General features: G+C 34.2%; 36 non-coding genes across 36 annotated transcripts; all 36 read right to left on the bottom strand.

Moving 5' to 3' along the window:
- Positions 1–11: 11 nt before the first annotated feature.
- On the bottom strand, positions 12–84 carry TRNAK-UUU (transfer RNA lysine (anticodon UUU)). Its single transcript has one exon. It is a non-coding gene; the product is annotated as a tRNA-Lys (tRNA).
- Positions 85–1,314: 1,230 nt separating this feature from the next.
- On the bottom strand, positions 1,315–1,387 carry TRNAK-UUU (transfer RNA lysine (anticodon UUU)). The gene has a single exon. It is a non-coding gene; the product is annotated as a tRNA-Lys (tRNA).
- Positions 1,388–1,966: 579 nt separating this feature from the next.
- Positions 1,967–2,039, bottom strand: TRNAK-UUU (transfer RNA lysine (anticodon UUU)). Its single transcript has one exon. It is a non-coding gene; the product is annotated as a tRNA-Lys (tRNA).
- A 579-nt stretch (positions 2,040–2,618) lies between these two features.
- TRNAK-UUU (transfer RNA lysine (anticodon UUU)) lies at positions 2,619–2,691 on the bottom strand. Its single transcript has one exon. It is a non-coding gene; the product is annotated as a tRNA-Lys (tRNA).
- A 579-nt stretch (positions 2,692–3,270) lies between these two features.
- TRNAK-UUU (transfer RNA lysine (anticodon UUU)) lies at positions 3,271–3,343 on the bottom strand. The gene has a single exon. It is a non-coding gene; the product is annotated as a tRNA-Lys (tRNA).
- A 578-nt stretch (positions 3,344–3,921) lies between these two features.
- TRNAK-UUU (transfer RNA lysine (anticodon UUU)) lies at positions 3,922–3,993 on the bottom strand. Its single transcript has one exon. It is a non-coding gene; the product is annotated as a tRNA-Lys (tRNA).
- Positions 3,994–4,572: 579 nt separating this feature from the next.
- TRNAK-UUU (transfer RNA lysine (anticodon UUU)) lies at positions 4,573–4,645 on the bottom strand. Its single transcript has one exon. It is a non-coding gene; the product is annotated as a tRNA-Lys (tRNA).
- A 579-nt stretch (positions 4,646–5,224) lies between these two features.
- On the bottom strand, positions 5,225–5,297 carry TRNAK-UUU (transfer RNA lysine (anticodon UUU)). The gene has a single exon. It is a non-coding gene; the product is annotated as a tRNA-Lys (tRNA).
- A 578-nt stretch (positions 5,298–5,875) lies between these two features.
- TRNAK-UUU (transfer RNA lysine (anticodon UUU)) lies at positions 5,876–5,948 on the bottom strand. The gene has a single exon. It is a non-coding gene; the product is annotated as a tRNA-Lys (tRNA).
- A 578-nt stretch (positions 5,949–6,526) lies between these two features.
- On the bottom strand, positions 6,527–6,598 carry TRNAK-UUU (transfer RNA lysine (anticodon UUU)). The gene has a single exon. It is a non-coding gene; the product is annotated as a tRNA-Lys (tRNA).
- Positions 6,599–7,177: 579 nt separating this feature from the next.
- TRNAK-UUU (transfer RNA lysine (anticodon UUU)) lies at positions 7,178–7,250 on the bottom strand. The gene has a single exon. It is a non-coding gene; the product is annotated as a tRNA-Lys (tRNA).
- A 579-nt stretch (positions 7,251–7,829) lies between these two features.
- TRNAK-UUU (transfer RNA lysine (anticodon UUU)) lies at positions 7,830–7,902 on the bottom strand. The gene has a single exon. It is a non-coding gene; the product is annotated as a tRNA-Lys (tRNA).
- A 1,230-nt stretch (positions 7,903–9,132) lies between these two features.
- On the bottom strand, positions 9,133–9,205 carry TRNAK-UUU (transfer RNA lysine (anticodon UUU)). Its single transcript has one exon. It is a non-coding gene; the product is annotated as a tRNA-Lys (tRNA).
- Positions 9,206–9,784: 579 nt separating this feature from the next.
- Positions 9,785–9,857, bottom strand: TRNAK-UUU (transfer RNA lysine (anticodon UUU)). The gene has a single exon. It is a non-coding gene; the product is annotated as a tRNA-Lys (tRNA).
- A 579-nt stretch (positions 9,858–10,436) lies between these two features.
- Positions 10,437–10,509, bottom strand: TRNAK-UUU (transfer RNA lysine (anticodon UUU)). Its single transcript has one exon. It is a non-coding gene; the product is annotated as a tRNA-Lys (tRNA).
- Positions 10,510–11,740: 1,231 nt separating this feature from the next.
- On the bottom strand, positions 11,741–11,813 carry TRNAK-UUU (transfer RNA lysine (anticodon UUU)). Its single transcript has one exon. It is a non-coding gene; the product is annotated as a tRNA-Lys (tRNA).
- A 578-nt stretch (positions 11,814–12,391) lies between these two features.
- TRNAK-UUU (transfer RNA lysine (anticodon UUU)) lies at positions 12,392–12,464 on the bottom strand. The gene has a single exon. It is a non-coding gene; the product is annotated as a tRNA-Lys (tRNA).
- Positions 12,465–13,042: 578 nt separating this feature from the next.
- On the bottom strand, positions 13,043–13,114 carry TRNAK-UUU (transfer RNA lysine (anticodon UUU)). The gene has a single exon. It is a non-coding gene; the product is annotated as a tRNA-Lys (tRNA).
- Positions 13,115–13,693: 579 nt separating this feature from the next.
- Positions 13,694–13,766, bottom strand: TRNAK-UUU (transfer RNA lysine (anticodon UUU)). Its single transcript has one exon. It is a non-coding gene; the product is annotated as a tRNA-Lys (tRNA).
- Positions 13,767–14,996: 1,230 nt separating this feature from the next.
- TRNAK-UUU (transfer RNA lysine (anticodon UUU)) lies at positions 14,997–15,069 on the bottom strand. Its single transcript has one exon. It is a non-coding gene; the product is annotated as a tRNA-Lys (tRNA).
- A 579-nt stretch (positions 15,070–15,648) lies between these two features.
- TRNAK-UUU (transfer RNA lysine (anticodon UUU)) lies at positions 15,649–15,721 on the bottom strand. Its single transcript has one exon. It is a non-coding gene; the product is annotated as a tRNA-Lys (tRNA).
- Positions 15,722–16,300: 579 nt separating this feature from the next.
- On the bottom strand, positions 16,301–16,373 carry TRNAK-UUU (transfer RNA lysine (anticodon UUU)). The gene has a single exon. It is a non-coding gene; the product is annotated as a tRNA-Lys (tRNA).
- A 1,230-nt stretch (positions 16,374–17,603) lies between these two features.
- On the bottom strand, positions 17,604–17,676 carry TRNAK-UUU (transfer RNA lysine (anticodon UUU)). Its single transcript has one exon. It is a non-coding gene; the product is annotated as a tRNA-Lys (tRNA).
- A 579-nt stretch (positions 17,677–18,255) lies between these two features.
- TRNAK-UUU (transfer RNA lysine (anticodon UUU)) lies at positions 18,256–18,328 on the bottom strand. Its single transcript has one exon. It is a non-coding gene; the product is annotated as a tRNA-Lys (tRNA).
- Positions 18,329–18,907: 579 nt separating this feature from the next.
- Positions 18,908–18,980, bottom strand: TRNAK-UUU (transfer RNA lysine (anticodon UUU)). The gene has a single exon. It is a non-coding gene; the product is annotated as a tRNA-Lys (tRNA).
- Positions 18,981–19,558: 578 nt separating this feature from the next.
- Positions 19,559–19,630, bottom strand: TRNAK-UUU (transfer RNA lysine (anticodon UUU)). The gene has a single exon. It is a non-coding gene; the product is annotated as a tRNA-Lys (tRNA).
- A 579-nt stretch (positions 19,631–20,209) lies between these two features.
- TRNAK-UUU (transfer RNA lysine (anticodon UUU)) lies at positions 20,210–20,282 on the bottom strand. The gene has a single exon. It is a non-coding gene; the product is annotated as a tRNA-Lys (tRNA).
- A 1,223-nt stretch (positions 20,283–21,505) lies between these two features.
- TRNAK-UUU (transfer RNA lysine (anticodon UUU)) lies at positions 21,506–21,578 on the bottom strand. Its single transcript has one exon. It is a non-coding gene; the product is annotated as a tRNA-Lys (tRNA).
- A 579-nt stretch (positions 21,579–22,157) lies between these two features.
- Positions 22,158–22,230, bottom strand: TRNAK-UUU (transfer RNA lysine (anticodon UUU)). Its single transcript has one exon. It is a non-coding gene; the product is annotated as a tRNA-Lys (tRNA).
- A 579-nt stretch (positions 22,231–22,809) lies between these two features.
- Positions 22,810–22,882, bottom strand: TRNAK-UUU (transfer RNA lysine (anticodon UUU)). Its single transcript has one exon. It is a non-coding gene; the product is annotated as a tRNA-Lys (tRNA).
- A 579-nt stretch (positions 22,883–23,461) lies between these two features.
- On the bottom strand, positions 23,462–23,534 carry TRNAK-UUU (transfer RNA lysine (anticodon UUU)). Its single transcript has one exon. It is a non-coding gene; the product is annotated as a tRNA-Lys (tRNA).
- A 579-nt stretch (positions 23,535–24,113) lies between these two features.
- TRNAK-UUU (transfer RNA lysine (anticodon UUU)) lies at positions 24,114–24,186 on the bottom strand. Its single transcript has one exon. It is a non-coding gene; the product is annotated as a tRNA-Lys (tRNA).
- A 578-nt stretch (positions 24,187–24,764) lies between these two features.
- On the bottom strand, positions 24,765–24,837 carry TRNAK-UUU (transfer RNA lysine (anticodon UUU)). The gene has a single exon. It is a non-coding gene; the product is annotated as a tRNA-Lys (tRNA).
- A 579-nt stretch (positions 24,838–25,416) lies between these two features.
- Positions 25,417–25,489, bottom strand: TRNAK-UUU (transfer RNA lysine (anticodon UUU)). Its single transcript has one exon. It is a non-coding gene; the product is annotated as a tRNA-Lys (tRNA).
- A 579-nt stretch (positions 25,490–26,068) lies between these two features.
- On the bottom strand, positions 26,069–26,141 carry TRNAK-UUU (transfer RNA lysine (anticodon UUU)). Its single transcript has one exon. It is a non-coding gene; the product is annotated as a tRNA-Lys (tRNA).
- Positions 26,142–27,370: 1,229 nt separating this feature from the next.
- TRNAK-UUU (transfer RNA lysine (anticodon UUU)) lies at positions 27,371–27,442 on the bottom strand. Its single transcript has one exon. It is a non-coding gene; the product is annotated as a tRNA-Lys (tRNA).
- Positions 27,443–27,900: the final 458 nt, after the last annotated feature.

Here is a 27,900-nt window from a genome sequence, read left to right as displayed (position 1 = left end):
TAAAAGACACTCACCTGAAGAGGGACTTGAACCCTGGACCCTCAGATTAAAAGTCTGATGCTCTACCGACTGAGCTATCCAGGCTCAGAGTGCTGAAGTTGCCATATTGGAAACTGCTCGAAATATATAAAACATGACAATTTGCTGTGCAATTACAAAAAATGTGGAAAAATATATGTGTTACTGCAATCATGAACTGAAAGACTTGGCTTGTAGCATCTCTTGATGAAATATATTTTAGTTTACTCTGTGTTTAAGATGTAAATCCTTAGATGCTTAAAGTATCACCTCACTTCAATAATCACATTCAATTATTTTTGTCAAAGAGGTTTGATTTATTACTTGTCTAATTTAATCACTGTGTGCCTATCAAAGAAGGATGGATTTGAGTTCCTGATGAAATAAAGTCTTTAGAACTGACATGTAGCGATACTACTTTGTGATGATTATATTACTAGATGCCAATAATGTGTGCCTATTGAAGAGTGATAAAGTCCATTCTTAATATTCTAAAGAATCTTTCCAATCTATACACCTTCCCATTGAATAATGAACATAATCAGCATCAACAATTAAAAGATGGCTGCCTGCAGGAATGGATGATTTTAAACTCTGCAAAATTGTCCATTTCACAAACAAAAACACCATTGTTTAAAAGACACTCGCCTGAACAGGGACTTGAACCATGGACCCTCAGATTAAAAGTCTGATGCTCTACAGACTGAGCTATCCAGGCTCTGAGCACTGAAGTTGCCATATTGGAAACTGCTCAAAATATATACAACATGACAATTTGCTGTGCAATTACAAAAAATGTGGAAAAATATATGTGTTACTGCAATCATGAACTGAAAGACTTGGCTTGTAGTGTCTCTTGATGAAATATATTTTAGTTTCCTCTGTGTTTAAGATGTAAATCCTTAGATGCTTAAAGTATCACCTCACTTCAATAATCACATTCAATTATTTTTGTCAAAGAGGTTTGATTTATTACTTGTCTAATTTAATCACTGTGTGCTATCAAAGAAGGATGGATTTGAGTTCCTGATGAAATAAAGTCTTTAGAACTGACATGTAGCGATACTACTTTGTGATGATTATATTACTAGATGCCAAAAATGAGTGCCTATTGAAGAGTGATAAAGTCCATTCTTAATATTCTAAAGAATCTTTCCAATCTATACCCCTTCCCATTGAATAATGAAAATAATCCGCATCAACAATTAAAAGATGGCTGCCTGCAGGAATGGATGATTTTAAACTCTGCAAAATTGTCCATTTCACAAACAAAAAAACCATTGTTTAAAAGACACTCGCCTGAACAGGGACTTGAACCCTGGACCCTCAGATTAAAAGTCTGATGCTCTACCGACTGAGCTATCCAGGCTCTGAGTGCTGAAGTTGCCGTATTGGAAACTGCTCGAAATATATAAAACATGACAATTTGCTGTGCAATTACAAAAAATGTGAAAAAATATATGTGTTACTGCAATCAGGAACTGAAAGACTTGGCTTGTAGCGTCTCTTGATTAAATATATTTTAGTCTCCTCTGTGTTTAAGATTTAAATCCTTAGATGCTTAAAGTATCACCTCACTTCAATAATCACATTCAATTATTTTTGTCAAAGAGGTTTGATTTATTACTTGTCTAATTTAATCACTGTGTGCCTATCAAAGAAGGATGGATTTGAGTTCCTGATGAAATAAAGTCTTTAGAACTGACATGTAGCGATACTACTTTGTGATGATTAAATTACTAGATGCCAATAATGTGTGCCTATTGAAGAGTGATAAAGTCCATTCTTAATATTCTAAAGAATCTTTCCAATCTATACACCTTCCCATTGAATAATGAACATAATCAGCATCAACAATTAAAAGATGGCTGCCTGCAGGAATGGATGATTTTAAACTCTGCAAAATTGTCCATTTCACAAACAAAAACACCATTGTTTAAAAGACACTCGCCTGAACAGGGACTTGAACCATGGACCCTCAGATTAAAAGTCTGATGCTCTACCGACTGAGCTATCCAGGCTCTGAGCACTGAAATTGCCATATTGGAAACTGCTCGAAATATATAAAACATGACAATTTGCTGTGGAATTACAAAAAATGTGGAAAAATATATGTGTTACTGCAATCATGAACTGAAAGACTTGTTTTGTAGGGTCTCTTGATGAAATATATTTTAGTTTCCTCTGTGTTTAAGATGTAAATCCTTAGATGCTTAAAGTATCACCTCACTTCAATAATCACATTCAATTATTTTTGTCAAAGAGGTTTGATTTATTACTTGTCTAATTTAATCACTGTGTGCCTATCAAAGAAGGATGGATTTGAGTTCCTGATGAAACAAAGTCTTTAGAACTGACATGTAGCGATACTACTTTGTGATGATTATATTACTAGATGCCAATAATGTGTGCCTATTGAAAAGTGATAAAGTCCATTCTTAATATTCTAAAGAAACTTTCCAATCTATACCCCTTCCCATTGAATAATGAACATAATCAGCATCAACAATTAAAAGATGGCTGCCTGCAGGAATGGATGATTTTAAACTCTGCAAAATTGTCCATTTCACAAACAAAAACACCATTGTTTAAAAGACACTCGCCTGAAAAGGGACTTGAACCCTGGACCCTCAGATTAAAAGTCTGATGCTCTACCGACTGAGCTATACAGGCTCTGAGAGCTGAAGTTGCCATATTGGAAACTGCTCGAAATATATAAAACATGACAGTTTGCTGTGTAATTACAAAAAATGTGGAAAAATATATGTGTTACTGCAATCATGAACTGAAAGACTTGGCTTATAGCGTCTATTGATGAAATATATTTTAGTTTCCTCTGTGTTTAAGATGTAAATCCTTAGATGCTTTAAGTATCACCTCACTTCAATAATCACATTCAATTATTTTTGTCAAAGAGGTTTGATTTATTACTTGTCTAATTTAATCACTGTGTGCCTATCAAAGAAGGATGGATTTGAGTTCCTGATGAAATAAAGTCTTTAGAACTGACATGTAGCGATACTACTTTGTGATGATTATATTACTAGATGCCAATAATGTGTGCCTATTGAAGAGTGATAAAGTCCATTCTTAATATTCTAAAGAATCTTTCCAATCTATACACCTTCCCATTGAATAATGAACATAATCAGCATCAACAATTAAAAGATGGCTGCCTGCAGGAATGGATGATTTTAAACTCTGCAAAATTGTCCATTTCACAAACAAAAACACCATTGTTTAAAAGACACTCGCCTGAACAGGGACTTGAACCATGGACCCTCAGATTAAAAGTCTGATGCTCTACCGACTGAGCTATCCAGGCTCTGAGCACTGAACTTGTCATATTGGAAACTGCTCGAAATATATAAAACATGACAATTTGCTGTGCAATTACAAAAAATGTGGAAAAATATATGTGTTACTGCAATCATGAACTGAAAGACTTGGCTTGTAGGGTCTCTTGATGAAATATATTTTAGTTTCCTCTGTGTTTAAGATGTAAATCCTTAGATGCTTAAAGTATCACCTCACTTCAATAATCTCATTCAATTATTTTTGTCAAAGAGGTTTGATTTATTACTTGTCTAATTTAATCACTGTGTGCTATCAAAGAAGGATGGATTTGAGTTCCTGATGAAATAAAGTCTTTAGAACTGACATGTAGCGATACTACTTTGTGATGATTATATTACTAGATGCCAATAATGTGTGCCTATTGAAGAGTGATAAAGTCCATTCTTAATATTCTAAAGAATCTTTCCAATCTATACCCCTTCCCATTAAATAATGAAAATAATCCGCATCAACAATTAAAAGATGGCTGCCTGCAGGAATGGATGATTTTAAACTCTGCAAAATTGTCCATTTCACAAACAAAAAAACCATTGTTTAAAAGACACTCGCCTGAACAGGGACTTGAACCCTGACCCTCAGATTAAAAGTCTGATGCTCTACCGACTGAGCTATCCAGGCTCTGAGTGCTGAAGTTGCCGTATTGGAAACTGCTCGAAATATATAAAACATGACAATTTGCTGTGCAATTACAAAAAATGTGAAAAAATATATGTGTTACTGCAATCAGGAACTGAAAGACTTGGCTTGCAGCGTCTCTTGATTAAATATATTTTAGTCTCCTCTGTGTTTAAGATTTAAATCCTTAGATGCTTAAAGTATCACCTCACTTCAATAATCACATTCAATTATTTTTGTCAAAGAGGTTTGATTTATTACTTGTCTAATTTAATCACTGTGTGCCTATCAAAGAAGGATGGATTTGAGTTCCTGATGAAATAAAGTCTTTAGAACTGACATGTAGCGATACTACTTTGTGATGATTATATTACTAGATGCCAATAATGTGTGCCTATTGAAGAGTGATAAAGTCCATTCTTAATATTCTAAAGAATCTTTCCAATCTATACACCTTCCCATTGAATAATGAACATAATCAGCATCAACAATTAAAAGATGGCTGCCTGCAGGAATGGATGATTTTAAACTCTGCAAAATTGTCCATTTCACAAACAAAAACACCATTGTTTAAAAGACACTCGCCTGAACAGGGACTTGAACCATGGACCCTCAGATTAAAAGTCTGATGCTCTACCGACTGAGCTATCCAGGCTCTGAGCACTGAAGTTGCCATATTGGAAACTGCTCGAAATATATAAAACATGACAATTTGCTGTGGAATTACAAAAAATGTGGAAAAATATATGTGTTACTGCAATCATGAACTGAAAGACTTGGCTTGTAGGGTCTCTTGATGAAATATATTTTAGTTTCCTCTGTGTTTAAGATGTAAATCCTTAGATGCTTAAAGTATCACCTCACTTCAATAATCACATTCAATTATTTTTGTCAAAGAGGTTTGATTTATTACTTGTCTAATTTAATCACTGTGTGCTATTTAAAGAAGGATGGATTTGAGTTCCTGATGAAATAAAGTCTTTAGAACTGACATGTAGCGATACTACTTTGTGATGATTATATTACTAGATGCCAATAATGTGTGCCTATTGAAGAGTGATAAAGTCCATTCTTAATATTCTAAAGAATCTTTCCAATCTATACACCTTCCCATTGAATAATGAACATAATCAGCATCAACAATTAAAAGATGGCTGCCTGCAGGAATGGATGATTTTAAACTCTGCAAAATTGTCCATTTCACAAACAAAAACACCATTGTTTAAAAGACACTCGCCTGAACAGGGACTTGAACCATGGACCCTCAGATTAAAAGTCTGATGCTCTACCGACTGAGCTATACAGGCTCTGAGAGTCGAACTTGCCATATTGGAAACTGCTCGAAATATATAAAACATGACAGTTTGCTGTGTAATTTCAAAAAATGTGGAAAAATATATGTGTTACTGCAATCATGAACTGAAAGACTTGGCTTGTAGGGTCTCTTGATGAAATATATTTTAGTTTCCTCTGTGTTTAAGATGTAAATCCTTAGATGCTTTAAGTATCACCTCACTTCAATAATCACATTCAATTATTTTTGTCAAAGAGGTTTGATTTATTACTTGTCTAATTTAATCACTGTGTGCCTATCAAAGAAGGATGGATTTGAGTTCCTGATGAAATAAAGTCTTTAGAACTGACATGTAGCGATACTACTTTGTGATGATTATATTACTAGATGCCAATAATGTGTGCCTATTGAAGAGTGATAAAGTCCATTCTTAATATTCTAAAGAATCTTTCCAATCTATAAACTTCCCATTGAATAATGAACATAATCAGCATCAACAATTAAAAGATGGCTGCCTGCAGGAATGGATGATTTTAAACTCTGCAAAATTGTCCATTTCACAAACAAAAACACCATTGTTTAAAAGACACTCGCCTGAACAGGGACTTGAACCATGGACCCTCAGATTAAAAGTCTGATGCTCTACCGACTGAGCTATACAGGCTCTGAGCACTGAAGTTGTCATATTGGAAACTGCTCGAAATATATAAAACATGACAATTTGCTGTGCAATTACAAAAAATGTGGAAAAATATATGTGTTACTGCAATCATGAACTGAAAGACTTGGCTTGTAGGGTCTCTTGATGAAATATATTTTAGTTTCCTCTGTGTTTAAGATGTAAATCCTTAGATGCTTAAAGTATCACCTCACTTCAATAATCTCATTCAATTATTTTTGTCAAAGAGGTTTGATTTATTACTTGTCTAATTTAATCACTGTGTGCTATCAAAGAAGGATGGATTTGAGTTCCTGATGAAATAAAGTCTTTAGAACTGACATGTAGCGATACTACTTTGTGATGATTATATTACTAGATGCCAATAATGTGTGCCTATTGAAGAGTGATAAAGTCCATTCTTAATATTCTAAAGAATCTTTCCAATCTATACCCCTTCCCATTAAATAATGAAAATAATCCGCATCAACAATTAAAAGATGGCTGCCTGCAGGAATGGATGATTTTAAACTCTGCAAAATTGTCCATTTCACAAACAAAAAAACCATTGTTTAAAAGACACTCGCCTGAACAGGGACTTGAACCCTGACCCTCAGATTAAAAGTCTGATGCTCTACCGACTGAGCTATCCAGGCTCTGAGTGCTGAAGTTGCCGTATTGGAAACTGCTCGAAATATATAAAACATGACAATTTGCTGTGCAATTACAAAAAATGTGAAAAAATATATGTGTTACTGCAATCAGGAACTGAAAGACTTGGCTTGTAGTGTCTCTTGATTAAATATATTTTAGTCTCCTCTGTGTTTAAGATTTAAATCCTTAGATGCTTAAAGTATCACCTCACTTCAATAATCACATTCAATTATTTTTGTCAAAGAGGTTTGATTTATTACTTGTCTAATTTAATCACTGTGTGCCTATCAAAGAAGGATGGATTTGAGTTCCTGATGAAATAAAGTCTTTAGAACTGACATGTAGCGATACTACTTTGTGATGATTATATTACTAGATGCCAATAATGTGTGCCTATTGAAGAGTGATAAAGTCCATTCTTAATATTCTAAAGAATCTTTCCAATCTATACACCTTCCCATTGAATAATGAACATAATCAGCATCAACAATTAAAAGATGGCTGCCTGCAGGAATGGATGATTTTAAACTCTGCAAAATTGTCCATTTCACAAACAAAAACACCATTGTTTAAAAGACACTCGCCTGAACAGGGACTTGAACCATGGACCCTCAGATTAAAAGTCTGATGCTCTACCGACTGAGCTATCCAGGCTCTGTGCACTGAAGTTGCCATATTGGAAACTGCTCGAAATATATAAAACATGACAATTTGCTGTGGAATTACAAAAAATGTGGAAAAATATATGTGTTACTGCAATCATGAACTGAAAGACTTGGCTTGTAGGGTCTCTTGATGAAATATATTTTAGTTTCCTCTGTGTTTAAGATGTAAATCCTTAGATGCTTAAAGTATCACCTCACTTCAATAATCACATTCAATTATTTTTGTCAAAGAGGTTTGATTTATTACTTGTCTAAATTAATCACTGTGTGCCTATCAAAGAAGGATGGATTTGAGTTCCTGATGAAACAAAGTCTTTAGAACTGACATGTAGTGATACTACTTTGTGATGACTATATTACTAGATGCCAATAATGTGTGCCTATTGAAGAGTGATAAAGTCCATTCTTAATATTCTAAAGAATCTTTCCAATCTATACCCCTTCCCATTGAATAATGAAAATAATCCGCATCAACAATTAAAAGATGGCTGCCTGCAGGAATGGATGATTTTAAACTGTGCAAAATTGTCCATTTCACAAACAAAAACAATATTGTTTAAAAGACACTCACCTGAAGAGGGACTTGAACCCTGGACCCTCAGATTAAAAGTCTGATGCTCTACCGACTGAGCTATCCAGGCTCTGAGTGCTGAAGTTGCCATATTGGAAACTGCTCGAAATATATAAAACATGACAATTTGCTGTGCAATTACAAAAAATGTGGAAAAATATATGTGTTACTGCAATCATGAACTGAAAGACTTGGCTTGTAGCATCTCTTGATGAAATATATTTTAGTTTACTCTGTGTTTAAGATGTAAATCCTTAGATGCTTAAAGTATCACCTCACTTCAATAATCACATTCAATTATTTTTGTCAAAGAGGTTTGATTTATTACTTGTCTAATTTAATCACTGTGTGCCTATCAAAGAAGGATGGATTTGAGTTCCTGATGAAATAAAGTCTTTAGAACTGACATGTAGCGATACTACTTTGTGATGATTATATTACTAGATGCCAATAATGTGTGCCTATTGAAGAGTGATAAAGTCCATTCTTAATATTCTAAAGAATCTTTCCAATCTATACACCTTCCCATTGAATAATGAACATAATCAGCATCAACAATTAAAAGATGGCTGCCTGCAGGAATGGATGATTTTAAACTCTGCAAAATTGTCCATTTCACAAACAAAAACACCATTGTTTAAAAGACACTCGCCTGAACAGGGACTTGAACCATGGACCCTCAGATTAAAAGTCTGATGCTCTACAGACTGAGCTATCCAGGCTCTGAGCACTGAAGTTGCCATATTGGAAACTGCTCAAAATATATAAAACATGACAATTTGCTGTGCAATTACAAAAAATGTGGAAAAATATATGTGTTACTGCAATCATGAACTGAAAGACTTGGCTTGTAGTGTCTCTTGATGAAATATATTTTAGTTTCCTCTGTGTTTAAGATGTAAATCCTTAGATGCTTAAAGTATCACCTCACTTCAATAATCACATTCAATTATTTTTGTCAAAGAGGTTTGATTTATTACTTGTCTAATTTAATCACTGTGTGCTATCAAAGAAGGATGGATTTGAGTTCCTGATGAAATAAAGTCTTTAGAACTGACATGTAGCGATACTACTTTGTGATGATTATATTACTAGATGCCAAAAATGAGTGCCTATTGAAGAGTGATAAAGTCCATTCTTAATATTCTAAAGAATCTTTCCAATCTATACCCCTTCCCATTGAATAATGAAAATAATCCGCATCAACAATTAAAAGATGGCTGCCTGCAGGAATGGATGATTTTAAACTCTGCAAAATTGTCCATTTCACAAACAAAAAAACCATTGTTTAAAAGACACTCACCTGAACAGGGACTTGAACCCTGGACCCTCAGATTAAAAGTCTGATGCTCTACCGACTGAGCTATCCAGGCTCTGAGTGCTGAAGTTGCCGTATTGGAAACTGCTCGAAATATATAAAACATGACAATTTGCTGTGCAATTACAAAAAATGTGAAATAATATATGTGTTACTGCAATCAGGAACTGAAAGACTTGGCTTGTAGCGTCTCTTGATTAAATATATTTTAGTCTCCTCTGTGTTTAAGATTTAAATCCTTAGATGCTTAAAGTATCACCTCACTTCAATAATCACATTCAATTATTTTTGTCAAAGAGGTTTGATTTATTACTTGTCTAATTTAATCACTGTGTGCCTATCAAAGAAGGATGGATTTGAGTTCCTGATGAAATAAAGTCTTTAGAACTGACATGTAGCGATACTACTTTGTGATGATTATATTACTAGATGCCAATAATGTGTGCCTATTGAAGAGTGATAAAGTCCATTCTTAATATTCTAAAGAATCTTTCCAATCTATACACCTTCCCATTGAATAATGAACATAATCAGCATCAACAATTAAAAGATGGCTGCCTGCAGGAATGGATGATTTTAAACTCTGCAAAATTGTCCATTTCACAAACAAAAACACCATTGTTTAAAAGACACTCGCCTGAACAGGGACTTGAACCATGGACCCTCAGATTAAAAGTCTGATGCTCTACCGACTGAGCTATCCAGGCTCTGAGCACTGAAGTTGCCATATTGGAAACTGCTCGAAATATATAAAACATGACAATTTGCTGTGGAATTACAAAAAATGTGGAAAAATATATGTGTTACTGCAATCATGAACTGAAAGACTTGGCTTGTAGGGTCTCTTGATGAAATATATTTTAGTTTCCTCTGTGTTTAAGATGTAAATCCTTAGATGCTTAAAGTATCACCTCACTTCAATAATCACATTCAATTATTTTTGTCAAAGAGGTTTGATTTATTACTTGTCTAATTTAATCACTGTGTGCCTATCAAAGAAGGATGGATTTGAGTTCCTGATGAAACAAAGTCTTTAGAACTGACATGTAGCGATACTACTTTGTGATGATTATATTACTAGATGCCAATAATGTGTGCCTATTGAAAAGTGATAAAGTCCATTCTTAATATTCTAAAGAAACTTTCCAATCTATACCCCTTCCCATTGAATAATGAACATAATCAGCATCAACAATTAAAAGATGGCTGCCTGCAGGAATGGATGATTTTAAACTCTGCAAAATTGTCCATTTCACAAACAAAAACACCATTGTTTAAAAGACACTCGCCTGAAAAGGGACTTGAACCCTGGACCCTCAGATTAAAAGTCTGATGCTCTACCGACTGAGCTATACAGGCTCTGAGAGCCGAAGTTGCCATATTGGAAACTGCTCGAAATATATAAAACATGACAGTTTGCTGTGTAATTTCAAAAAATGTGGAAAAATATATGTGTTACTGCAATCATGAACTGAAAGACTTGGCTTGTAGCGTCTATTGATGAAATATATTTTAGTTTCCTCTGTGTTTAAGATGTAAATCCTTAGATGCTTTAAGTATCACCTCACTTCAATAATCACATTCAATTATTTTTGTCAAAGAGGTTTGATTTATTACTTGTCTAATTTAATCACTGTGTGCCTATCAAAGAAGGATGGATTTGAGTTCCTGATGAAATAAAGTCTTTAGAACTGACATGTAGCGATACTACTTTGTGATGATTATATTACTAGATGCCAATAATGTGTGCCTATTGAAGAGTGATAAAGTCCATTCTTAATATTCTAAAGAATCTTTCCAATCTATACACCTTCCCATTGAATAATGAACATAATCAGCATCAACAATTAAAAGATGGCTGCCTGCAGGAATGGATGATTTTAAACTCTGCAAAATTGTCCATTTCACAAACAAAAACACCATTGTTTAAAAGACACTCGCCTGAACAGGGACTTGAACCATGGACCCTCAGATTAAAAGTCTGATGCTCTACCGACTGAGTTATCCAGGCTCTGAGCACTGAACTTGTCATATTGGAAACTGCTCGAAATATATAAAACATGACAATTTGCTGTGCAATTACAAAAAATGTGGAAAAATATATGTGTTACTGCAATCATGAACTGAAAGACTTGGCTTGTAGGGTCTCTTGATGAAATATATTTTAGTTTCCTCTGTGTTTAAGATGTAAATCCTTAGATGCTTAAAGTATCACCTCACTTCAATAATCACATTCAATTATTTTTGTCAAAGAGGTTTGATTTATTACTTGTCTAAATTAATCACTGTGTGCCTATCAAAGAAGGATGGATTTGAGTTCCTGATGAAACAAAGTCTTTAGAACTGACATGTAGCGATACTACTTTGTGATGATTATATTACTAGATGCCAATAATGTGTGCCTATTGAAAAGTGATAAAGTCCATTCTTAATATTCTAAAGAAACTTTCCAATCTATACCCCTTCCCATTGAATAATGAACATAATCAGCATCAACAATTAAAAGATGGCTGCCTGCAGGAATGGATGATTTTAAACTCTGCAAAATTGTCCATTTCACAAACAAAAACACCATTGTTTAAAAGACACTCGCCTGAACAGGGACTTGAACCCTGGACCCTCAGATTAAAAGTCTGATGCTCTACCGACTGAGGTATACAGGCTCTGAAAGCTGAAGTTGCCATATTGGAAACTGCTCGAAATATATAAAACATGACAGTTTGCTGTGTAATTTCAAAAAATGTGGAAAAATATATGTGTTACTGCAATCATGAACTGAAAGACTTGGCTTGTAGGGTCTCTTGATGAAATATATTTTAGTTTCCTCTGTGTTTAAGATGTAAATCCTTAGATGCTTAAAGTATCACCTCACTTCAATAATCACATTCAATTATTTTTGTCAAAGAGGTTTGATTTATTACTTGTCTAATTTAATCACTGTGTGCCTGTCAAAGAAGGATGGATTTGAGTTCCTGATGAAATAAAGTCTTTAGAACTGACATGTAGCGATACTACTTTGTGATGATTATATTACTAGATGCCAATAATGTGTGCCTATTGAAGAGTGATAAAGTCCATTCTTAATATTCTAAAGAATCTTTCCAATCTATAAACTTCCCATTGAATAATGAACATAATCAGCATCAACAATTAAAAGATGACTGCCTGCAGGAATGGATGATTTTAAACTCTGCAAAATTGTCCATTTCACAAACAAAAACACCATTGTTTAAAAGACACTCGCCTGAACAGGGACTTGAACCATGGACCCTCAGATTAAAAGTCTGATGCTCTACCGACTGAGCTATACAGGCTCTGAGCACTGAAGTTGTCATATTGGAAACTGCTCGAAATATATAAAACATGACAATTTGCTGTGCAATTACAAAAAATGTGGAAAAATATATGTGTTACTGCAATCATGAACTGAAAGACTTGGCTTGTAGGGTCTCTTGATGAAATATATTTTAGTTTCCTCTGTGTTTAAGATGTAAATCCTTAGATGCTTAAAGTATCACCTCACTTCAATAATCTCATTCAATTATTTTTGTCAAAGAGGTTTGATTTATTACTTGTCTAATTTAATCACTGTGTGCTATCAAAGAAGGATGGATTTGAGTTCCTGATGAAATAAAGTCTTTAGAACTGACATGTAGCGATACTACTTTGTGATGATTATATTACTAGATGCCAATAATGTGTGCCTATTGAAGAGTGATAAAGTCCATTCTTAATATTCTAAAGAATCTTTCCAATCTATACCCCTTCCCATTAAATAATGAAAATAATCCGCATCAACAATTAAAAGATGGCTGCCTGCAGGAATGGATGATTTTAAACTCTGCAAAATTGTCCATTTCACAAACAAAAAAACCATTGTTTAAAAGACACTCGCCTGAACAGGGACTTGAACCCTGACCCTCAGATTAAAAGTCTGATGCTCTACCGACTGAGCTATCCAGGCTCTGAGTGCTGAAGTTGCCGTATTGGAAACTGCTCGAAATATATAAAACATGACAATTTGCTGTGCAATTACAAAAAATGTGAAAAAATATATGTGTTACTGCAATCAGGAACTGAAAGACTTGGCTTGTAGGGTCTCTTGATGAAATATATTTTAGTTTCCTCTGTGTTTAAGATGTAAATCCTTAGATGCTTAAAGTATCACCTCACTTCAATAATCGCATTCAATTATTTTTGTCAAAGAGGTTTGATTTATTACTTGTCTAAATTAATCACTGTGTGCCTATCAAAGAAGGATGGATTTGAGTTCCTGATGAAACAAAGTCTTTAGAACTGACATGTAGTGATACTACTTTGTGATGACTATATTACTAGATGCCAATAATGTGTGCCTATTGAAGAGTGATAAAGTCCATTCTTAATATTCTAAAGAATCTTTCCAATCTATACCCCTTCCCATTGAATAATGAAAATAATCCGCATCAACAATTAAAAGATGGCTGCCTGCAGGAATGGATGATTTTAAACTGTGCAAAATTGTCCATTTCACAAACAAAAACAATATTGTTTAAAAGACACTCACCTGAAGAGGGACTTGAACCCTGGACCCTCAGATTAAAAGTCTGATGCTCTACCGACTGAGCTATCCAGGCTCTGAGTGCTGAAGTTGCCATATTGGAAACTGCTCGAAATATATAAAACATGACAATTTGCTGTGCAATTACAAAAAATGTGGAAAAATATATGTGTTACTGCAATCATGAACTGAAAGACTTGGCTTGTAGCATCTCTTGATGAAATATATTTTAGTTTACTCTGTGTTTAAGATGTAAATCCTTAGATGCTTAAAGTATCACCTCACTTCAATAATCACATTCAATTATTTTTGTCAAAGAGGTTTGATTTATTACTTGTCTAATTTAATCACTGTGTGCCTATCAAAGAAGGATGGATTTGAGTTCCTGATGAAATAAAGTCTTTAGAACTGACATGTAGCGATACTACTTTGTGATGATTATATTACTAGATGCCAATAATGTGTGCCTATTGAAGAGTGATAAAGTCCATTCTTAATATTCTAAAGAATCTTTCCAATCTATACACCTTCCCATTGAATAATGAACATAATCAGCATCAACAATTAAAAGATGGCTGCCTGCAGGAATGGATGATTTTAAACTCTGCAAAATTGTCCATTTCACAAACAAAAACACCATTGTTTAAAAGACACTCGCCTGAACAGGGACTTGAACCATGGACCCTCAGATTAAAAGTCTGATGCTCTACAGACTGAGCTATCCAGGCTCTGAGCACTGAAGTTGCCATATTGGAAACTGCTCAAAATATATAAAACATGACAATTTGCTGTGCAATTACAAAAAATGTGGAAAAATATATGTGTTACTGCAATCATGAACTGAAAGACTTGGCTTGTAGTGTCTCTTGATGAAATATATTTTAGTTTCCTCTGTGTTTAAGATGTAAATCCTTAGATGCTTAAAGTATCACCTCACTTCAATAATCACATTCAATTATTTTTGTCAAAGAGGTTTGATTTATTACTTGTCTAATTTAATCACTGTGTGCTATCAAAGAAGGATGGATTTGAGTTCCTGATGAAATAAAGTCTTTAGAACTGACATGTAGCGATACTACTTTGTGATGATTATATAACTAGATGCCAAAAATGAGTGCCTATTGAAGAGTGATAAAGTCCATTCTTAATATTCTAAAGAATCTTTCCAATCTATACCCCTTCCCATTGAATAATGAAAATAATCCGCATCAACAATTAAAAGATGGCTGCCTGCAGGAATGGATGATTTTAAACTCTGCAAAATTGTCCATTTCACAAACAAAAAAACCATTGTTTAAAAGACACTCACCTGAACAGGGACTTGAACCCTGGACCCTCAGATTAAAAGTCTGATGCTCTACCGACTGAGCTATCCAGGCTCTGAGTGCTGAAGTTGCCGTATTGGAAACTGCTCGAAATATATAAAACATGACAATTTGCTGTGCAATTACAAAAAATGTGAAAAAATATATGTGTTACTGCAATCAGGAACTGAAAGACTTGGCTTGTAGCGTCTCTTGATTAAATATATTTTAGTCTCCTCTGTGTTTAAGATTTAAATCCTTAGATGCTTAAAGTATCACCTCACTTCAATAATCACATTCAATTATTTTTGTCAAAGAGGTTTGATTTATTACTTGTCTAATTTAATCACTGTGTGCCTATCAAAGAAGGATGGATTTGAGTTCCTGATGAAATAAAGTCTTTAGAACTGACATGTAGCGATACTACTTTGTGATGATTATATTACTAGATGCCAATAATGTGTGCCTATTGAAGAGTGATAAAGTCCATTCTTAATATTCTAAAGAATCTTTCCAATCTATACACCTTCCCATTGAATAATGAACATAATCAGCATCAACAATTAAAAGATGGCTGCCTGCAGGAATGGATGATTTTAAACTCTGCAAAATTGTCCATTTCACAAACAAAAACACCATTGTTTAAAAGACACTCGCCTGAACAGGGACTTGAACCATGGACCCTCAGATTAAAAGTCTGATGCTCTACCGACTGAGCTATCCAGGCTCTGAGCACTGAACTTGTCATATTGGAAACTGCTCGAAATATATAAAACATGACAATTTGCTGTGCAATTACAAAAAATGTGGAAAAATATATGTGTTACTGCAATCATGAACTGAAAGACTTGGCTTGTAGGGTCTCTTGATGAAATATATTTTAGTTTCCTCTGTGTTTAAGATGTAAATCCTTAGATGCTTAAAGTATCACCTCACTTCAATAATCACATTCAATTATTTTTGTCAAAGAGGTTTGATTTATTACTTGTCTAAATTAATCACTGTGTGCCTATCAAAGAAGGATGGATTTGAGTTCCTGATGAAACAAAGTCTTTAGAACTGACATGTAGCGATACTACTTTGTGATGATTATATTACTAGATGCCAATAATGTGTGCCTATTGAAAAGTGATAAAGTCCATTCTTAATATTCTAAAGAAACTTTCCAATCTATACCCCTTCCCATTGAATAATGAACATAATCAGCATCAACAATTAAAAGATGGCTGCCTGCAGGAATGGATGATTTTAAACTCTGCAAAATTGTCCATTTCACAAACAAAAACACCATTGTTTAAAAGACACTCGCCTGAACAGGGACTTGAACCCTGGACCCTCAGATTAAAAGTCTGATGCTCTACCGACTGAGCTATCCAGGCTCTGAGTGCTGAAGTTGCCATATTGGAAACTGCTCGAAATATATAAAACATGACAATTTGCTGTGCAATTACAAAAAATGTGGAAAAATATATGTGTTACTGCAATCATGAACTGAAAGACTTGGCTTGTAGCATCTCTTGATGAAATATATTTTAGTTTACTCTGTGTTTAAGATGTAAATCCTTAGATGCTTAAAGTATCACCTCACTTCAATAATCACATTCAATTATTTTTGTCAAAGAGGTTTGATTTATTACTTGTCTAATTTAATCACTGTGTGCCTATCAAAGAAGGATGGATTTGAGTTCCTGATGAAATAAAGTCTTTAGAACTGACATGTAGCGATACTACTTTGTGATGATTATATTACTAGATGCCAATAATGTGTGCCTATTGAAGAGTGATAAAGTCCATTCTTAATATTCTAAAGAATCTTTCCAATCTATACACCTTCCCATTGAATAATGAACATAATCAGCATCAACAATTAAAAGATGGCTGCCTGCAGGAATGGATGATTTTAAACTCTGCAAAATTGTCCATTTCACAAACAAAAACACCATTGTTTAAAAGACACTCGCCTGAACAGGGACTTGAACCATGGACCCTCAGATTAAAAGTCTGATGCTCTACAGACTGAGCTATCCAGGCTCTGAGCACTGAAGTTGCCATATTGGAAACTGCTCAAAATATATAAAACATGACAATTTGCTGTGCAATTACAAAAAATGTGGAAAAATATATGTGTTACTGCAATCATGAACTGAAAGACTTGGCTTGTAGTGTCTCTTGATGAAATATATTTTAGTTTCCTCTGTGTTTAAGATGTAAATCCTTAGATGCTTAAAGTATCACCTCACTTCAATAATCACATTCAATTATTTTTGTCAAAGAGGTTTGATTTATTACTTGTCTAATTTAATCACTGTGTGCTATCAAAGAAGGATGGATTTGAGTTCCTGATGAAATAAAGTCTTTAGAACTGACATGTAGCGATACTACTTTGTGATGATTATATAACTAGATGCCAAAAATGAGTGCCTATTGAAGAGTGATAAAGTCCATTCTTAATATTCTAAAGAATCTTTCCAATCTATACCCCTTCCCATTGAATAATGAAAATAATCCGCATCAACAATTAAAAGATGGCTGCCTGCAGGAATGGATGATTTTAAACTCTGCAAAATTGTCCATTTCACAAACAAAAAAACCATTGTTTAAAAGACACTCACCTGAACAGGGACTTGAACCCTGGACCCTCAGATTAAAAGTCTGATGCTCTACCGACTGAGCTATCCAGGCTCTGAGTGCTGAAGTTGCCGTATTGGAAACTGCTCGAAATATATAAAACATGACAATTTGCTGTGCAATTACAAAAAATGTGAAAAAATATATGTGTTACTGCAATCAGGAACTGAAAGACTTGGCTTGTAGCGTCTCTTGATTAAATATATTTTAGTCTCCTCTGTGTTTAAGATTTAAATCCTTAGATGCTTAAAGTATCACCTCACTTCAATAATCACATTCAATTATTTTTGTCAAAGAGGTTTGATTTATTACTTGTCTAATTTAATCACTGTGTGCCTATCAAAGAAGGATGGATTTGAGTTCCTGATGAAATAAAGTCTTTAGAACTGACATGTAGCGATACTACTTTGTGATGATTATATTACTAGATGCCAATAATGTGTGCCTATTGAAGAGTGATAAAGTCCATTCTTAATATTCTAAAGAATCTTTCCAATCTATACACCTTCCCATTGAATAATGAACATAATCAGCATCAACAATTAAAAGATGGCTGCCTGCAGGAATGGATGATTTTAAACTCTGCAAAATTGTCCATTTCACAAACAAAAACACCATTGTTTAAAAGACACTCGCCTGAACAGGGACTTGAACCATGGACCCTCAGATTAAAAGTCTGATGCTCTACCGACTGAGCTATCCAGGCTCTGAGCACTGAACTTGTCATATTGGAAACTGCTCGAAATATATAAAACATGACAATTTGCTGTGCAATTACAAAAAATGTGGAAAAATATATGTGTTACTGCAATCATGAACTGAAAGACTTGGCTTGTAGGGTCTCTTGATGAAATATATTTTAGTTTCCTCTGTGTTTAAGATGTAAATCCTTAGATGCTTAAAGTATCACCTCACTTCAATAATCACATTCAATTATTTTTGTCAAAGAGGTTTGATTTATTACTTGTCTAAATTAATCACTGTGTGCCTATCAAAGAAGGATGGATTTGAGTTCCTGATGAAACAAAGTCTTTAGAACTGACATGTAGCGATACTACTTTGTGATGATTATATTACTAGATGCCAATAATGTGTGCCTATTGAAAAGTGATAAAGTCCATTCTTAATATTCTAAAGAAACTTTCCAATCTATACCCCTTCCCATTGAATAATGAACATAATCAGCATCAACAATTAAAAGATGGCTGCCTGCAGGAATGGATGATTTTAAACTCTGCAAAATTGTCCATTTCACAAACAAAAACACCATTGTTTAAAAGACACTCGCCTGAACAGGGACTTGAACCCTGGACCCTCAGATTAAAAGTCTGATGCTCTACCGACTGAGCTATACAGGCTCTGAAAGCTGAAGTTGCCATATTGGAAACTGCTCGAAATATATAAAACATGACAGTTTGCTGTGTAATTTCAAAAAATGTGGAAAAATATATGTGTTACTGCAATCATGAACTGAAAGACTTGGCTTGTAGGGTCTCTTGATGAAATATATTTTAGTTTCCTCTGTGTTTAAGATGTAAATCCTTAGATGCTTAAAGTATCACCTCACTTCAATAATCTCATTCAATTATTTTTGTCAAAGAGGTTTGATTTATTACTTGTCTAATTTAATCACTGTGTGCTATCAAAGAAGGATGGATTTGAGTTCCTGATGAAATAAAGTCTTTAGAACTGACATGTAGCGATACTACTTTGTGATGATTATATTACTAGATGCCAATAATGTGTGCCTATTGAAGAGTGATAAAGTCCATTCTTAATATTCTAAATAATCTTTCCAATCTATACCCCTTCCCATTAAATAATGAAAATAATCCGCATCAACAATTAAAAGATGGCTGCCTGCAGGAATGGATGATTTTAAACTCTGCAAAATTGTCCATTTCACAAACAAAAAAACCATTGTTTAAAAGACACTCGCCTGAACAGGGACTTGAACCCTGACCCTCAGATTAAAAGTCTGATGCTCTACCGACTGAGCTATCCAGGCTCTGAGTGCTGAAGTTGCCGTATTGGAAACTGCTCGAAATATATAAAACATGACAATTTGCTGTGCAATTACAAAAAATGTGAAAAAATATATGTGTTACTGCAATCAGGAACTGAAAGACTTGGCTTGTAGCGTCTCTTGATGAAATATATTTTAGTCTCCTCTGTGTTTAAGATTTAAATCCTTAGATGCTTAAAGTATCACCTCACTTCAATAATCACATTCAATTATTTTTGTCAAAGAGGTTTGATTTATTACTTGTCTAATTTAATCACTGTGTGCCTATCAAAGAAGGATGGATTTGAGTTCCTGATGAAATAAAGTCTTTAGAACTGACATGTAGCGATACTACTTTGTGATGATTATATTACTAGATGCCAATAATGTGTGCCTATTTAAGAGTGATAAAGTCCATTCTTAATATTCTAAAGAATCTTTCCAATCTATACACCTTCCCATTGAATAATGAACATAATCAGCATCAACAATTAAAAGATGGCTGCCTGCAGGAATGGATGATTTTAAACTCTGCAAAATTGTCCATTTCACAAACAAAAACACCATTGTTTAAAAGACACTCGCCTGAACAGGGACTTGAACCATGGACCCTCAGATTAAAAGTCTGATGCTCTACCGACTGAGCTATCCAGGCTCTGAGTGCTGAAGTTGCCATATTGGAAACTGCTCGAAATATATAAAACTGACAATTTGCTGTGCAATTACAAAAAATGAGGAAAAATATATGTGTTACTGCAATCATGAACTGAAAGACTTGGCTTGTAGGGTCTCTTGATGAAATATATTTTAGTTTCCTCTGTGTTTAAGATGTAAATCCTTAGATGCTTAAAGTATCACCTCACTTCAATAATCACATTCAATTATTTTTGTCAAAGAGGTTTGATTTATTACTTGTCTAATTTAATCACTGTGTGCCTATCAAAGAAGGATGGATTTGAGTTCCTGATGAAACAAAGTCTTTAGAACTGACATGTAGTGATACTACTTTGTGATGACTATATTACTAGATGCCAATAATGTGTGCCTATTGAAGAGTGATAAAGTCCATTCTTAATATTCTAAAGAATCTTTCCAATCTATACACCTTCCCATTGAATAATGAACATAATCAGCATCAACAATTAAAAGATGGCTGCCTGCAGGAATGGATGATTTTAAACTCTGCAAAATTGTCCATTTCACAAACAAAAACACCATTGTTTAAAAGACACTCGCCTGAACAGGGACTTGAACCCTCAGATTAAAAGTCTGATGCTCTACCGACTGAGCTATCCAGGATCTGAGCACTGAAGTTGCCATATTGGAAACTGCTCGAAATATATAAAACATGACAATTTGCTGTGCAATTGCAAAAAATGTGGAAAAATATATGTGTTACTGCAATCATGAACTGAAAGACTTGGCTTGTAGGGTCTCTTGATGAAATATATTTTAGTTTCCTCTGTGTTTAAGATGTAAATCCTTAGATGCTTTAAGTATCACCTCACTTCAATAATCACATTCAATTATTTTTGTCAAAGAGGTTTGATTTATTACTTGTCTAATTTAATCACTGTGTGCCTATCAAAGAAGGATGGATTTGAGTTCCTGATGAAACAAAGTTTTTAGAACTGACATGTAGTGATACTACTTTGTGATGACTATATTACTAGATGCCAATAATGTGTGCCTATTGAAGAGTGATAAAGTCCATTCTTAATATTCTAAAGAATCTTTCCAACCTATACCCCTTCCCATTGAATAATGAACATAATCAGCATCAACAATTAAAAGATGGCTGCCTGCAGGAATGGATGATTTTAAACTCTGCAAAATTGTCCATTTCACAAACAAAAACACCATTGTTTAAAAGACACTTGCCTGAACAGGGACTTGAACCCTGGACCCTCTGATTAAAAGTCTGATGCTCTACCGACTGAGCTATCCAGGTTCTGAGTGCTGAAGTTGCCATATTGGAAACTGCTCGAAATATATAAAACATGACAATTTACTGTGCAATTACAAAAAATGTGGAAAAATATATGTGTTACTGCAATCATGAACTGAAAGACTTGGCTTGTAGCGTCTCTTGATTAAATATATTTTAGTTTCCTCTGTGTTTAAGATGTAAATCCTTAGATGCTTTAAGTATCACCTCACTTCAATAATCACATTCAATTATTTTTGTCAAAGAGGTTTGATTTATTACTTGTCTAATTTAATCACTGTGTGCCTATCATAGAAGGATGGATTTGAGTTCCTGATTAAATAAAGTCTTTAGAACTGACATGTAGCGATACTACTTTGTGATGATTATATTACTAGATGCCAATAATGTGTGCCTATTGAAGAGTGATAAAGTCCATTCTTAATATTCTAAAGAATCTTTCCAATCTATACCCCTTCCCATTGAATAATGAACATAATCCGCATCAACAATTAAAAGATGGCTGCCTGCAGGAATGGATGATTTTAAACTCTGCAAAATTGTCCATTTCACAAACAAAAACACCATTGTTTAAAAGACACTCGCCTGAACAGGGACTTGAACCCTGGACCCTCAGATTAAAAGTCTGATGCTCTACCGACTGAGCTATCCAGGCTCTGAGCACTGAGGTTGCCATATTGGAAACTGCTCGAAATATATAAAACATGACAATTTGCTGTGCAATTACAAAAAATGTGGAAAAATATATGTGTTACTGCAATCATGAACTGAAAGACTTGGCTTGTAGCATCTCTTGATGAAATATATTTTAGTTTACTCTGTGTTTAAGATGTAAATCCTTAGATGCTTAAAGTATCACCTCACTTCAATAATCACATTCAATTATTTTTGTCAAAGAGGTTTGATTTATTACTTGTCTAATTTAATCACTGTGTGCCTATCAAAGAAGGATGGATTTGAGTTCCTGATGAAACAAAGTCTTTAGAACTGACATGTAGCGATACTACTTTGTGATGATTATATTACTAGATGCCAATAATGTGTGCCTATTGAAAAGTGATAAAGTCCGTTCTTAATATTCCAAATAAACTTTCCAATCTATACCCCTTCCCATTGAATAATGAACATAATCAGCATCAACAATTAAAAGATGGCTGCCAGCAGGAATGGATGATTTTAAACTCTGCTAAATTGTCCATTTCACAAACAAAAACACCATTGTTTAAAAGACACTCGCCTGAACAGGGACTTGAACCCTGGACCCTCAGATTAAAAGTCTGATGCTCTACCGACTGAGCTATACAGGCTCTGAGAGCTGAAGTTGCCATATTGGAAACTGCTCGAAATATATAAAACATGACAATTTGCTGTGTAATTTCAAAAAATGTGGAAAAATATATGTGTTACTGCAATCATGAACTGAAAGACTTGGCTTGTAGCGTCTCTTGATTAAATATATTTTAGTTTCCTCTGTGTTTAAGATGTAAATCCTTAGATGCTTAAAGTATCACCTCACTTCAATAATCACATTCAATTATTTTTGTCAAAGAGGTTTGATTTATTACTTGTCTAATTTAATCACTGTGTGCCTATCAAAGAAGGATGGATTTGAGTTCCTGATGAAACAAAGTCTTTAGAACTGACATGTAGCGATACTACTTTGTGATGATTATATTACTAGATGCCAATAATGTGTGCCTATTGAAAAGTGATAAAGTCCATTCTTAATATTCTAAAGAAACTTTCCAATCTATACCCCTTCCCATTGAATAATGAACATAATCAGCATCAACAATTAAAAGATGGCTGCCTGCAGGAATGGATGATTTTAAACTCTGCAAAATTGTCCATTTCACAAACAAAAACACCATTGTTTAAAAGACACTCGCCTGAAAAGGGACTTGAACCCTGGACCCTCAGATTAAAAGTCTGATGCTCTACCGACTGAGCTATACAGGCTCTGAGAGCCGAAGTTGCCATATTGGAAACTGCTCGAAATATATAAAACATGACAGTTTGCTGTGTAATTTCAAAAAATGTGGAAAAATATATGTGTTACTGCAATCATGAACTGAAAGACTTGGCTTGTAGCGTCTATTGATGAAATATATTTTAGTTTCCTCTGTGTTTAAGATGTAAATCCTTAGATGCTTTAAGTATCACCTCACTTCAATAATCACATTCAATTATTTTTGTCAAAGAGGTTTGATTTATTACTTGTCTAATTTAATCACTGTGTGCCTATCAAAGAAGGATGGATTTGAGTTCCTGATGAAATAAAGTCTTTAGAACTGACATGTAGCGATACTACTTTGTGATGATTATATTACTAGATGCCAATAATGTGTGCCTATTGAAGAGTGATAAAGTCCATTCTTAATATTCTAAAGAATCTTTCCAATCTATACACCTTCCCATTGAATAATGAACATAATCAGCATCAACAATTAAAAGATGGCTGCCTGCAGGAATGGATGATTTTAAACTCTGCAAAATTGTCCATTTCACAAACAAAAACACCATTGTTTAAAAGACACTCGCCTGAACAGGGACTTGAACCATGGACCCTCAGATTAAAAGTCTGATGCTCTACCGACTGAGCTATCCAGGCTCTGAGCACTGAACTTGTCATATTGGAAACTGCTCGAAATATATAAAACATGACAATTTGCTGTGCAATTACAAAAAATGTGGAAAAATATATGTGTTACTGCAATCATGAACTGAAAGACTTGGCTTGTAGGGTCTCTTGATGAAATATATTTTAGTTTCCTCTGTGTTTAAGATGTAAATCCTTAGATGCTTAAAGTATCACCTCACTTCAATAATCTCATTCAATTATTTTTGTCAAAGAGGTTTGATTTATTACTTGTCTAATTTAATCACTGTGTGCTATCAAAGAAGGATGGATTTGAGTTCCTGATGAAATAAAGTCTTTAGAACTGACATGTAGCGATACTACTTTGTGATGATTATATTACTAGATGCCAAAAATGAGTGCCTATTGAAGAGTGATAAAGTCCATTCTTAATATTCTAAAGAATCTTTCCAATCTATACCCCTTCCCATTGAATAATGAAAATAATCCGCATCAACAATTAAAAGATGGCTGCCTGCAGGAATGGATGATTTTAAACTCTGCAAAATTGTCCATTTCACAAACAAAAAAAACATTGTTTAAAAGACACTCGCCTGAACAGGGACTTGAACCCTGGACCCTCAGATTAAAAGTCTGATGCTCTACCGACTGAGCTATCCAGGCTCTGAGTGCTGAAGTTGCCGTATTGGAAACTGCTCGAAATATATAAAACATGACAATTTGCTGTGCAATTACAAAAAATGTGAAAAAATATATGTGTTACTGCAATCAGGAACTGAAAGACTTGGCTTGTAGCGTCTCTTGATTAAATATATTTTAGTCTCCTCTGTGTTTAAGATTTAAATCCTTAGATGCTTAAAGTATCACCTCACTTCAATAATCACATTCAATTATTTTTGTCAAAGAGGTTTGATTTATTACTTGTCTAATTTAATCACTGTGTGCCTATCAAAGAAGGATGGATTTGAGTTCCTGATGAAATAAAGTCTTTAGAACTGACATGTAGCGATACTACTTTGTGATGATTATATTACTAGATGCCAATAATGTGTGCCTATTGAAGAGTGATAAAGTCCATTCTTAATATTCTAAAGAATCTTTCCAATCTATACACCTACCCATTGAATAATGAACATAATCAGCATCAACAATTAAAAGATGGCTGCCTGCAGGAATGGATGATTTTAAACTCTGCAAAATTGTCCATTTCACAAACAAAAACACCATTGTTTAAAAGACACTCGCCTGAACAGGGACTTGAACCATGGACCCTCAGATTAAAAGTCTGATGCTCTACCGACTGAGCTATCCAGGCTCTGAGCACTGAAGTTGCCATATTGGAAACTGCTCGAAATATATAAAACATGACAATTTGCTGTGGAATTACAAAAAATGTGGAAAAATATATGTGTTACTGCAATCATGAACTGAAAGACTTGGCTTGTAGGGTCTCTTGATGAAATATATTTTAGTTTCCTCTGTGTTTAAGATGTAAATCCTTAGATGCTTAAAGTATCACCTCACTTCAATAATCACATTCAATTATTTTTGTCAAAGAGGTTTGATTTATTACTTGTCTAAATTAATCACTGTGTGCCTATCAAAGAAGGATGGATTTGAGTTCCTGATGAAACAAAGTCTTTAGAACTGACATGTAGCGATACTACTTTGTGATGATTATATTACTAGATGCCAATAATGTGTGCCTATTGAAAAGTGATAAAGTCCATTCTTAATATTCTAAAGAAACTTTCCAATCTATACCCCTTCCCATTGAATAATGAACATAATCAGCATCAACAATTAAAAGATGGCTGCCTGCAGGAATGGATGATTTTAAACTCTGCAAAATTGTCCATTTCACAAACAAAAACACCATTGTTTAAAAGACACTCGCCTGAACAGGGACTTGAACCCTGGACCCTCAGATTAAAAGTCTGATGCTCTACCGACTGAGCTATACAGGCTCTGAGAGCCGAAGTTGCCATATTGGAAACTGCTCGAAATATATAAAACATGACAGTTTGCTGTGTAATTTCAAAAAATGTGGAAAAATATATGTGTTACTGCAATCATGAACTGAAAGACTTGGCTTGTAGGGTCTCTTGATGAAATATATTTTAGTTTCCTCTGTGTTTAAGATGTAAATCCTTAGATGCTTTAAGTATCACCTCACTTCAATAATCACATTCAATTATTTTTGTCAAAGAGGTTTGATTTATTACTTGTCTAATTTAATCACTGTGTGCCTATCAAAGAAGGATGGATTTGAGTTCCTGATGAAATAAAGTCTTTAGAACTGACATGTAGCGATACTACTTTGTGATGATTATATTACTAGATGCCAATAATGTGTGCCTATTGAAGAGTGATAAAGTCCATTCTTAATATTCTAAAGAATCTTTCCAATCTATAAACTTCCCATTGAATAATGAACATAATCAGCATCAACAATTAAAAGATGGCTGCCTGCAGGAATGGATGATTTTAAACTCTGCAAAATTGTCCATTTCACAAACAAAAACACCATTGTTTAAAAGACACTCGCCTGAACAGGGACTTGAACCATGGACCCTCAGATTAAAAGTCTGATGTTCTACCGACTGAGCTATACAGGCTCTGAGCACTGAAGTTGTCATATTGGAAACTGCTCGAAATATATAAAACATGACAATTTGCTGTGCAATTACAAAAAATGTGGAAAAATATATGTGTTACTGCAATCATGAACTGAAAGACTTGGCTTGTAGGGTCTCTTGATGAAATATATTTTAGTTTCCTCTGTGTTTAAGATGTAAATCCTTAGATGCTTAAAGTATCACCTCACTTCAATAATCTCATTCAATTATTTTTGTCAAAGAGGTTTGATTTATTACTTGTCTAATTTAATCACTGTGTGCTATCAAAGAAGGATGGATTTGAGTTCCTGATGAAATAAAGTCTTTAGAACTGACATGTAGCGATACTACTTTGTGATGATTATATTACTAGATGCCAATAATGTGTGCCTATTGAAGAGTGATAAAGTCCATTCTTAATATTCTAAAGAATCTTTCCAATCTATACCCCTTCCCATTAAATAATGAAAATAATCCGCATCAACAATTAAAAGATGGCTGCCTGCAGGAATGGATGATTTTAAACTCTGCAAAATTGTCCATTTCACAAACAAAAAAACCATTGTTTAAAAGACACTCGCCTGAACAGGGACTTGAACCCTGACCCTCAGATTAAAAGTCTGATGCTCTACCGACTGAGCTATCCAAGCTCTGAGTGCTGAGGTTGCCGTATTGGAAACTGCTCGAAATATATAAAACATGACAATTTGCTGTGCAATTACAAAAAATGTGAAAAAATATATGTGTTACTGCAATCAGGAACTGAAAGACTTAGCTTGTAGCGTCTCTTGATTAAATATATTTTAGTCTCCTCTGTGTTTAAGATTTAAATCCTTAGATGCTTAAAGTATCACCTCACTTCAATAATCACATTCAATTATTTTTGTCAAAGAGGTTTGATTTATTACTTGTCTAATTTAATCACTGTGTGCCTATCAAAGAAGGATGGATTTGAGTTCCTGATGAAATAAAGTCTTTAGAACTGACATGTAGCGATACTACTTTGTGATGATTATATTACTAGATGCCAATAATGTGTGCCTATTGAAGAGTGATAAAGTCCATTCTTAATATTCTAAAGAATCTTTCCAATCTATACACCTTCCCA

Source organism: Pseudophryne corroboree, chromosome 1, assembly GCF_028390025.1.
Source record: "Pseudophryne corroboree isolate aPseCor3 chromosome 1, aPseCor3.hap2, whole genome shotgun sequence".
NCBI classification, from domain to species: domain Eukaryota; kingdom Metazoa; phylum Chordata; class Amphibia; order Anura; family Myobatrachidae; genus Pseudophryne; species Pseudophryne corroboree.
Note: the sequence above shows the minus strand (reverse complement) of the source record. Positions and strands in the feature narration are given on the sequence as shown.